Raw genomic sequence first — 9,884 nt, forward strand, 5'->3', positions numbered from 1 at the left:
ACGGGTGGATGACGGATGGATGGATGGATGGATGATTGGATAGATAGTTTGATGGATGGGTAGATAATGGATGATGGATGGATGGATGGATGGATAGGCGGATGATGGATGGATGATGGATGGATGGATGGATGTGTGGAGGGATGGACGGATGCATGTGTGGGTGGACGGGTGGATGACGGATGGATGGATGGATGGATGATTGGATAGATAGTTTGATGGATGGGTAGATAATGGATGATGGATGGATGGATGGATGGATAGGCGGATGATGGATGGATGATGGATGGATGGATGGATGTGTGGAGGGATGGACGGATGCATGTGTGGGTGGACGGGTGGATGGACAGATGGATGGATGGATGGATGATTGGATAGATAGTTTGATGGATGGGTAGATAATGGATGGTGGATGGATGGATGGATGGATGGATAGAACGTAGATGGATGGATGATGGATGGTTGGATGGATGGATAGGCGGATGATGGATGGATGATGGATGGATGGATGGATGTGTGGAGGGATGGACGGATGCATGTGTGGGTGGACGGGTGGATGACGGATGGATGGATGGATGGATGATTGGATAGATAGTTTGATGGATGGGTAGATAATGGATGATGGATGGATGGATGGATGGATAGGCGGATGATGGATGGATGATGGATGGATGGATGGATGTGTGGAGGGATGGACGGATGCATGTGTGGGTGGACGGGTGGATGGACAGATGGATGGATGGATGGATGATTGGATAGATAGTTTGATGGATGGGTAGATAACGGATGGTGGATGGATGGATGGATGGATGGATGGATGGAACATAGATGGATGGATGATGGATGGTTGGATGGATGGATAGGCGGATGATGGATGGATGATGGATGGATGGATGGATGTGTGGAGGGATGGACGGATGCATGTGTGGGTGGACGGGTGGATGGACGGATGGATGGATGGATGGATGGATGATTGGATAGATAGTTTGATGGATGGGTAGATAATGGATGGTGGATGGATGGATGGATGGATGGATGTGTGGAGGGATGGACGGATGCATGTGTGGGTGGACGGGTGGATGGACGGATGGATGGATGGATGGATGGATGATTGGATAGATAGTTTGATGGATGGGTAGATAATGGATGGTGGATGGATGGATGGATGGATGGAACGTAGATGGATGGATGATGGATGGTTGGATGGATGGATAGGCAGATGATGGATGGATGATGGATGGATGTGTGGAGGGATGGACAGATGCATGTGTGGGTGGACGGGTGGATGGACGGATGGATGGATGGATGGATGGATGATTGGATAGATAGTTTGATGGATGGGTAGATAATGGATGGTGGATGGATGGATGGATGGATGGATAGAACGTAAATGGATGGATGATGGATGGTTGGATGGATGGATAGATGACTAGCTGGACGCATTAGAATCAATTGAAGAGTTTAAATGGCTCCCCCCCACACACACACGTGCCCCAGCCCTGCTCCAAAAATAAAAATAAAAGCCAACACTTAATGAGTGCTTACTGTATACCTGGCCCCATGTGCAGCCTATGATGTAGGGCATTTCACTGAACCTCCCGGCCACCCTCTGAGCTAGTCACTAATACTAATCTTTCTTTTTTAGCGGACCAACCTGAGGCTCAGAGAGGCAGCCGCTGACCCCAGGTCCCACAGCCAGGAGGAGGAAGAGCCAAGGTTCAAGTCGAGATGTGTTTGGTTCCAGAACCAAGCTTGGCCTCGCCGGGCCAGCGCTCCCCAGGTGATTCTGATAAGCGGCCAGGTGGAGAACCCCTGAGCGGGGCAGTGAGTTCTGGGAAGAGTGTGCTGGCTTTGGGGCCAGCCGACGCCTGCACCGCCTTGCGGCCTGCCTCCTCCTCATCTCGGACACGGAGCGGGTAGCACTCCCTGCCCCGCCCCCCGGGTTTCAGGAGGGGGGAATGAGCTGAGCAGCGTGCCCACCAGAGAGCAAGCTCTGGGGACACGTCCTGCAAACCCCACAGGTACCAGCAGCGGCCACGCTGTTAGTCCCCGGACTGAGGGCCAGGGGCCACCCTGCTCCTTCTCCCAGCTCCCGGGGGGAGAGACAAGTCCCTGGCTTCCTAGCACAGAGCTTGAGATGCGCTGCGGAAGACCCCTCGGGGACAGTCGGAGGCCACAGCGTGCGGGTGCAGAGCAGGGGTGCTGTGGCAAAGTCCTGCCCAGAAACCCGTCCTGCACAAACACGCGTGTCCACAGGTATGCGACACAGCTCACCCCTGCCATGCAGCTCACGACAGCGACAGCCAGGAAACAAGCCTGATAACGGTAACAGCTGATGTGTGTTTACAGCAGGATTTCTCAACTCAGAACTATTGACACTGGGACCGGATCACTCTTTGCAGCGGGAGTCTGACCCGCGCATTGTAGGCTGTTAGCATCCCTGGGATCGGTAGCACAGCCCCCCGTCCCCCGGTTGCCACGTGTCCCCTGGGGGGCGAAACCCCTCCCCTGGCTGAGACGCTGGGCTCCACAGCTTGCTCTGTGCAGGGCCCTGGTGCACACACTTCAGGGAAGCCGCCTCCTCCTGCAGCCCCTCCCAGCTGGAGACGGTTCCACTGTGCAGAGGTGAGATTCGCGGTCTGGCCAAGGTCGGGGCGCGGACACTCCAGGAGCGCTGTGATCTGAACCTGTGACACGTCCCAGGCCCCTCTCTTCCGAGCCAATTTTTGCGGGTTCCTTGGGCGTTTCCCCGGTCCCAAGCATGTTGTCTGGGACTGGATGTCATCTCATTTCTGCTTTTCCCATCTGGCTGCCTTGGCACGTTCGAGAACAGACTTGCGGGGCACGAATACTGGCTCGAGCAGATTCTGTGACGTGCGCAGCATTGTTTCTTTTAGGAAGTTAAATGTGCTCAATTATCGGCGACCTGGAAAATGCAGAATACAAAGAAAAAAATAAAATGTCCCACCGGACTTCCCACAGAGGCCCACCTTTTAGCAGCTTCTTCCCCTGAGGAGCTCCCTCTGTTTTGAAGTTTTGTCACAAAGTTGCAGTCTCACGATCTATACAACTGCAAGTCCTGCATTCCCCAAACTACGAAGCCGGGTTTTTTTTCGTGTTGTTACAAAATCCTCTTGGACGTTGTTTGTAATTGTTGCCGATGGTGGCAGAGACCCCAGTTTCTCCTCCATTCCCCTGACCTCTCCCTCTTCTTTCATAATAGAAATCTCAAGTTTTAGCTGGGCACGTGGCCACCCAGAAGAAAAAAAAAAAAACTACGTTTCCCAGCTGTGTCCATGTGACTCAGTTCTGGCCAATGAGACATAAGTAACTTCTAAGTAGTGTCCTCAGGGCGAGGGTGCCTGCTCTTCTTCCTATCCTCCTTGCTGCCTGGAATGCAGATGTGATGGCCAGCATCTGAGTGGCCATCTTGGGCCATGGTGGCGCAACAAGAGAAAAGACACGCGAATCCCTGACGAATTTATGACGACACCCTACCAGCCCTGGACTGCCACCTCCACACTTCTCTTACATAAGGGAGAAACAAACTTCTGTTTCATCTAAGCCCCTGGCATCTTGGGCTTTTAGCCGCTCAAAGAGGAACCTAATCCTGAGTATTGCACTAATATTTTGCTGGAGGAATTGTCTCTAATTCTTTTAGGAATTACCACCTAATTAGCTCAACCTTTCCCTGGTCATTGAGCATCCAGGTAATTTCTGACTTCCTGCTACTCATAGCCATTATCCCATGTGGGCCCCCGAGTCAGGACGGCAGGCTACGCAGCCAGGTACGAGCTGCCCAGGGAGCCTGCTTTGTTGCTGAGGACCCTCCCACTGCATCTGCTAGATGCACGGTGCGTTCTCCTCCACACCTCCCCTCCTGTCCTTCTCTTCTGTTTTTAATGTTCATTTATTTATTTATGAGAGAAAGAGAGGGAGAGTATGAGTGGGGGGAGGGGCAGAGGAAGAGAGGGGGACAGAGGATCCAAAGCAGGCTCTGCACCGACAGCAGAGAGCTTGACACGGGGCTCGAACTCGGGAACCGTGACATCATGACCTGAGCTGAAGTCAGACGCTTAACTACCTGAGCCACCGAGGCGCCCCCCGCCCATCTCTTCTAACGGCACATCTCAAGGAGGCCTGTCTCACTGGTGAAGCCCAAACCCCACGCCTGCCCCAAGTTGCAAGGGAGGCTGGGAAAGTGAGTTTTCTGGCATCTCCCTCCGGGAGTGTGGCCACTAGGGAAGGAGTTTCCCTGAAGCGGGTACGCAAGGTGAGGCGTGGCCAGAAAGCAGGGTGAAGCTGAGCTCACTAGGCAAAGACCCGCCAGGCTGGGGAGGAGTACGGAAAGCCTTCTGCCATCACTTTTCATTTATCCTCCTCTTATCCCAAAAGGACAGTAGGCAGAACTAAAGAGGACCACTGGTGTCACCCTGGCAGTTTACCCAGCTCTGCAAGGGATGTGGCAGAGCCTGGGGCCCACGTCTATCAGAACGCAAGCCTGGTTCTCGCCCCTTGGCCCGCTACCCACAAGTCCACCTGGATGTCATTACCTGATGTGAGTACGTCGCCCAGACCAGTGAGCACATCCCTCAAGAGCAGGGCCCGTCTGCCTTACCCAGTGTAGTACTCCCAGCACCCAGACAGGCCCTGGCACACACTAGGTGCTCAAGAGATAAATCTTGAATGAACGAATGAATGATGGCCATCAATCTTCAGCCTCGGAAGGAAGCTTGGAATCCTGAAATTAACATTTACTGATGCAGCCAGTATTTCCTGAGCACCTACAAGGCTCGCGCCCTGTTTGAGGTCCTGGGGATACTGTAGGAGAGAAGGAAAACTAAGTTCCTTCCCTCAAAGTGGGGGAGATGAACAGTGAATAAGAAAACCCCAAAATACTGATATAACTTAATAGGATAGGATAGGATACCAGATACTGATAAATGTTTTATGAAGAAGTGTAAAACTGGATAAGAGATGCTAATTTAGAAAAAAATGGTTACACAAGTACTCTCTGAGAGGGTGACACTTGATCAGAGGCCTGAAGTAGGGAAGCTGAGTCAATATCCGTGGGAAGCAAGGGAACACCCAGTGCAAAGGCCCTGAGGTACGAACGAGCGAGGTGTGTGCTATTTGCAACGAGACAGCCAGGGAGGCAAGGGTTACACCATTTCCCAACTTCAACAAATCCACAGAGCCCTTAACGGTCGGAAACAGTGGGGTGGGGGTGGGATGAGTTCTTGACTCCTAAGCCTCTCTGGAAAAACATGATGTCGGGGGCAGACAGTAAATCTTGACTTGTCCCAGAAAACAATGGGCCCACAAAACCAGTGAAGTGTCAGGCTGAAAGTAAATGGCCAAAGGGCTGGGGCACAGGAGGATCATATGGGATTTGTTAACAAATCTGCTTTTGAAAAAGAATTTCCCAGTTAGGGGCAGAAGCTTCTGGCCAGCATCAAAAAGACGTTTATTGTGGTGTCTCCGTGTAGACATGAAAAATGGAGATTTGCTGTCTAGCTGGAGATGTGGGAAGATGTACCCGGTAGGTTAAGTAAGATAAATAAGTAAGTAAGTAAGTAAGTGAGTAAGTGAGTAAATAGGTCACGGGGTAGTGTCATATATTGTACAATCCCTTTTGTAAACTCATTCATTCACTCATTTGGAAATTGTCCACTGCAGGCCTACTGTGTGCCAGCACTCTGTTGGGTGTGGGGGACCCAGGCATGGCCGTCCCTGCCTCCTGGAACTCACGACACAGGGGGGAAGGCAGAGGGTCATCAGATCAGTACACAAATACATCATCAGCAACGTGGGTCAGCGCTAAGAAGAAAAGATGCCTGGTGCCCAGACGTCAAGGGATAGAAGAAGCCTGCGAGGGTAGACTCCAGAATGTTGAAGGGGTCGTAAGATTTCAGGTAATTCTCTTTCCTCATGTTCCCTTTCCTTTTGATGGTCTGTATGTTCTCGGTTTTTGGTACCGTCATGCTTTGCAACTGAGTAAATTAAAGCACACAAACAAAACCCAGATGAAGAGAGGGGTTAGAAATCACGGGTCTAAAGGTGACTCGACACCAGGAAAGGAAGGAAGGACACACAAGAAACTGCCCACTGTGTTTGCTCCGGCAAAGGGGACCCGGGGGCTGAGGTGGGAAAGAGCCTCTCTCCTCGCTGGACACCCTTTGAACCTTTTGAATGTGCGTGTATGTTTTTTGAAAATGATAATAAAATAAGCCAAGATCTTTTGAAATGAAACTGCAAGTCGGGTTCTATTTTCATGAAAAGTGAAAAAGCAGGCCATAGCAGGATCTCAATATAAAAACATTAACTGAGCTGAATTTCCACGAAAATCTTAGAGTGGTTCTCTTTGGGTGACCTTGGTTTTTTTGTTTTGTTTGTCTTGTTTTGTTTTTTCTCGGTACTTTTCTGTGTTTCCTAGATTTAAAATTAGAAGAATAAAGGAGACAAGAGAAAAGGTGACTGTTCTCTGTAAACATGGTTTTGCTTCATCCCCGCCGTTGCTGTCTAAGGCGGGTATGTTTATCATGCCCATTTGATAGATGAGAACACTGAGGTTCAACAGGTAAAGCCAGTGGCCCAAGGTCACACAGCTGGATCTGGGCGAGGCTGGTCTAACCCTGAAGTCTGTTTTTAAACCAGGGTGCTCAGATGCCCTTCAAAATGTCCTTCAAGGAAATGGCATTGCTTTGAAAATCCGAGGGGGAAAACCAAACAAACCAGACAAGAAATATTACATTTTTTAAGCCACTTTTTCAAGCTCTGATGGGGCCTGAGACCAACTCGGCAGGGGCACTGTTTACATTTCAGGCGGGGCACTCCTTCATCGTGCCTGGCTGTACCCCCATGACAAGTCCCTGCCCCTAAAACCCCAGCTGTGTCACCCACATCTGTCACCCGGAACGCCCCTCACACCTCTCCGAACCTCCCCGGGTTGAGGAATGCTCGCTGGGACTGAGCAGGTGGGGTCTGGGTGAAGGAGGGGGATGTGAGAGGCCGCAGCCCCCCAGGCCCTCGGGCCAGGTGGCCACCAAGCGCCATCCGCTCTTGGGCCAGCTGAGGCCAGGCCGGGAGGACTGCAGCCCGGAGCTGGGAGCCGGGCGGGCAGCCACCGCAGTGGGGACCGGGAAGGCGTGCACTCCCTCCGCCTGCCCGGCAGCGGCCCGTGGCCGCCCGCCAGGCCCTGCCTGACGTCAGGCTCTGACCAGGGACATAATGTGCTGGCTGCAGGGAGACAGGGCCGCGAGGCGGGGCGGTCGGAGAGAGGCAGGCCAGGCGGGGAGAGAAGAGGAGAGAGAGAAACACAGTGAGAGAGCGAGGGGAGAAGCAGAGATGAGAAATACAGAAACAGAGAGAAGGAAACACACACGCAGACAGAGACAGAGAGACAGAGAGGGAACGACGGGGAACGGGGCGGCGGGGCAGTGGGCAGGGCCGTGAGGTTAGCGTGGGAGACTCCAGACCCGGTGACTCAAGCCCTTGGAGCCTCTGGCTCCTTACCTGGGCAATGGGAGCCTTACTGGCTTGTGGAGGGGGCAGAGCGCCCTCCCCGATGGGGGTGGGGGGAGCCAATCCGCATAAAGTGTTTGGGCAGAGCCCTGAGCGTAGTAAGTGCACAAGAAAGTGGGGGTGATGGGAGAGGGGGTGGGGCAGGGAAGGAGAGATGCTGGAGGGAGGGAAGCGACCCCGTGAGAAACAGCCCTCCTTCCACAGGGACCCCTTTCCTGCGGCCGCCGAGCACCTCTCTTCCCACCCCCTTCATGACTCGGGCAGCCGGCCACCAGCACAGACCTTGGCCTGGCCTTGCCTGTCTCGGGGCCCAGCCCCCTGTTTATGGGCTCAAGAAGGCCATGATCCCAGGGCCATCACGTCACCAAAGCCAAACAAGGCCAGGCCTGGTCACTGCGGGCCTTCCAGCCTCATCACCCCCTTTCCCAGCTTAATTATTAAATGGCCCAGCAGGGCTGAGGGGCTGAACCAGCTGGCCTCCTGGGTGTGGGCAGCTGTGCCTCTGTGTGCCGTCAGTCAGGGGCACACACTCTGGAGACCCCAGGAGGAACTTGCAAAGTGCCTTTTCTCTACTCCCACTTTTTCCAAGAGCCTTCATTTTCCTCACCCCTCACCCTATTTGTCAGAGTTCCCGTTTATTAAGCACTTACTGTCTGCCGGGCATGGTCTTTAACCCTCCTGAGAGCCCCAAGAAAGGGAGTGCTATTATTATCCCATTTTTCAGATGAAGAAACTGGGCTCAGGGGTTGCAGTCCCTTGCCCGAGGCCACCTGCTAAGGAGTGGTGGAGCCAGGATTCCAGCTTGGCCACCCTCTTAACCAGACAGCAGCAGCTCCCGTGCCCCGAGCAGCTGCTGAGCGCCAGGCCCTGTGCCAGGCTCTGTGCCCACGTCACCTCTCAACCCCCAGGAGGGCCCTAGGAGGCAGCCGAGGACGATCTTGGCCCCCAGGAGACGTTAGGCTCTATCTGGGGACATTTGGGGCTGTCACGACTGAGGGGATGCTGCTGGCCTTGGGTGGGATGGAACCCACGGATGCTGCTTAACTCCAACAGCACAGAATTATCTGGTCCCAAGTGTCCCTAGCACCGAGGTCCCCACCACAAGGTGAGCCCTGTTGTGCTCTCCATTTTACAGATGCAGAAACTGAGGCACAGAGAGAAAGCGCCTCTTGCCCAGGTGGCCCCCTCCGTGCTCCCGCTCTCCATCAGAAGAAGCCACTGCTGCTCCTGGTGGCTCCTGTCCTCAGGAGAGCCCTGGCTCTCTTCTGGGCCCACATGAGTCCTTGCTTGCCTAGTATAGATGATGCCTCACCAACTTTTAACATCTGAAGGCAGTGTCTTAATCATCGACTAGGAAGATAAATCAAACCAAAAAGTCACTGGGAAGGTCAGAATGCCTTTAAGTGAACGTGTATTTTATTCACAGCAGCGTTGAGGGACATTTGAAATTGGCAACCCACGGATTCACGGAGCAAGTCTTTTCTGAGCACCTACCGTGTACCAGACCCCGTCCTTGGTGCCGAGGTCCAGCAGAGGAGCACGAGCCCCTCCTGGGTCGTCAGGAGCTAACACTCTAGTGGGGGAAAGTGGACCATAAACAAGAAAGAAGGCCAGGGTCATTTCAGACGGTGGCAAATGTGGCTGTGAGGAGGCGGAAGGGCTGTTACAGAGAGGTGTCCGAGAGGGGCTTTCTGAGGAGGTGAAGCCTGAAGGGTGACAAGGAACCAGCCTTGGGAAGAGGCAGAGTGAAAAAGGTTCTAGGTAGAGGGGAACAGTGTGTGCAAAGGCCCTGAGGCAGGCGTTTGCATGGACCGTTGAGGCACAGCAGGGAGGCCTGTGTCTGGAGCCAGGTGAGGGCACAGGAGAGGAAAAGGAAACGAGGTAGAAGATGTGTCAGGGCTTTGCATGTACTTGGGGGGCGGGGGGGGGGGTCAAGGTGGTCAAGGGACACAGGTTAGGTTCTAACAGGATCCCTTTAGAGGCAGTGGTCTGCTGAATGATGTCCCCCAAAGCTGCCCACATCTTAATCCCCCAAACGTATGAATGTTAACTTTCTCAGGCAAAAAGGAATTTCACAGCTGTGACTTAGTTACGGAGCTTGAGGTGGGAGATTGCCCTGGATTATCTGAGCGTGCTCAGTAGAATCACGGAGTCCTTGTAAGATGGAAGCTGGGGGGGGGGGGGGGGGCGGTGAGGGGGCGGCGCCCGAGTGGCTCAGTTGGTTAAATGTCTGACTTCCAGCTTCAGCACAGGTCCTGATCTCCCAGTTCATGAGTTCGAGCCCCGCGTCAGGCTCTGTGCCGACAGCTAGAGCCTGGAGCCTGCTTGGGATTCTGTGTCTCCTCCTCTCTCTGCCCCTC

At 53.5% G+C, this 9,884-nt stretch overlaps 1 long non-coding RNA gene across 2 annotated transcripts in view; it reads left to right on the forward strand.

Annotated features, from left to right (window-relative positions):
* The window catches only part of LOC132670005 (uncharacterized), a 235,291-nt gene extending 225,626 nt beyond the window's left edge, over positions 1 to 9,665 (forward strand). Inside the window, exons 5-8 of one of the 2 annotated variants that reach the window (XR_013554491.2) lie at positions 1,646 to 1,780; positions 4,401 to 4,558; positions 5,680 to 5,915; positions 8,951 to 9,665. This is a non-coding gene — a long non-coding RNA (uncharacterized LOC132670005). Of the gene's footprint in view, positions 1 to 1,645; positions 4,559 to 5,679; positions 5,916 to 8,950 lie in introns of both variants that reach the window. The other variant, XR_009606371.3, reaches the window with a different exon arrangement.
* The last annotated feature ends 219 nt before the right edge of the window (positions 9,666 to 9,884 follow it).

This window comes from Panthera onca, chromosome A3, assembly GCF_046562875.1.
Source record: "Panthera onca isolate mPanOnc1 chromosome A3, mPanOnc1 haplotype 2, whole genome shotgun sequence".
In the NCBI taxonomy this organism is placed as follows: domain Eukaryota; kingdom Metazoa; phylum Chordata; class Mammalia; order Carnivora; family Felidae; genus Panthera; species Panthera onca.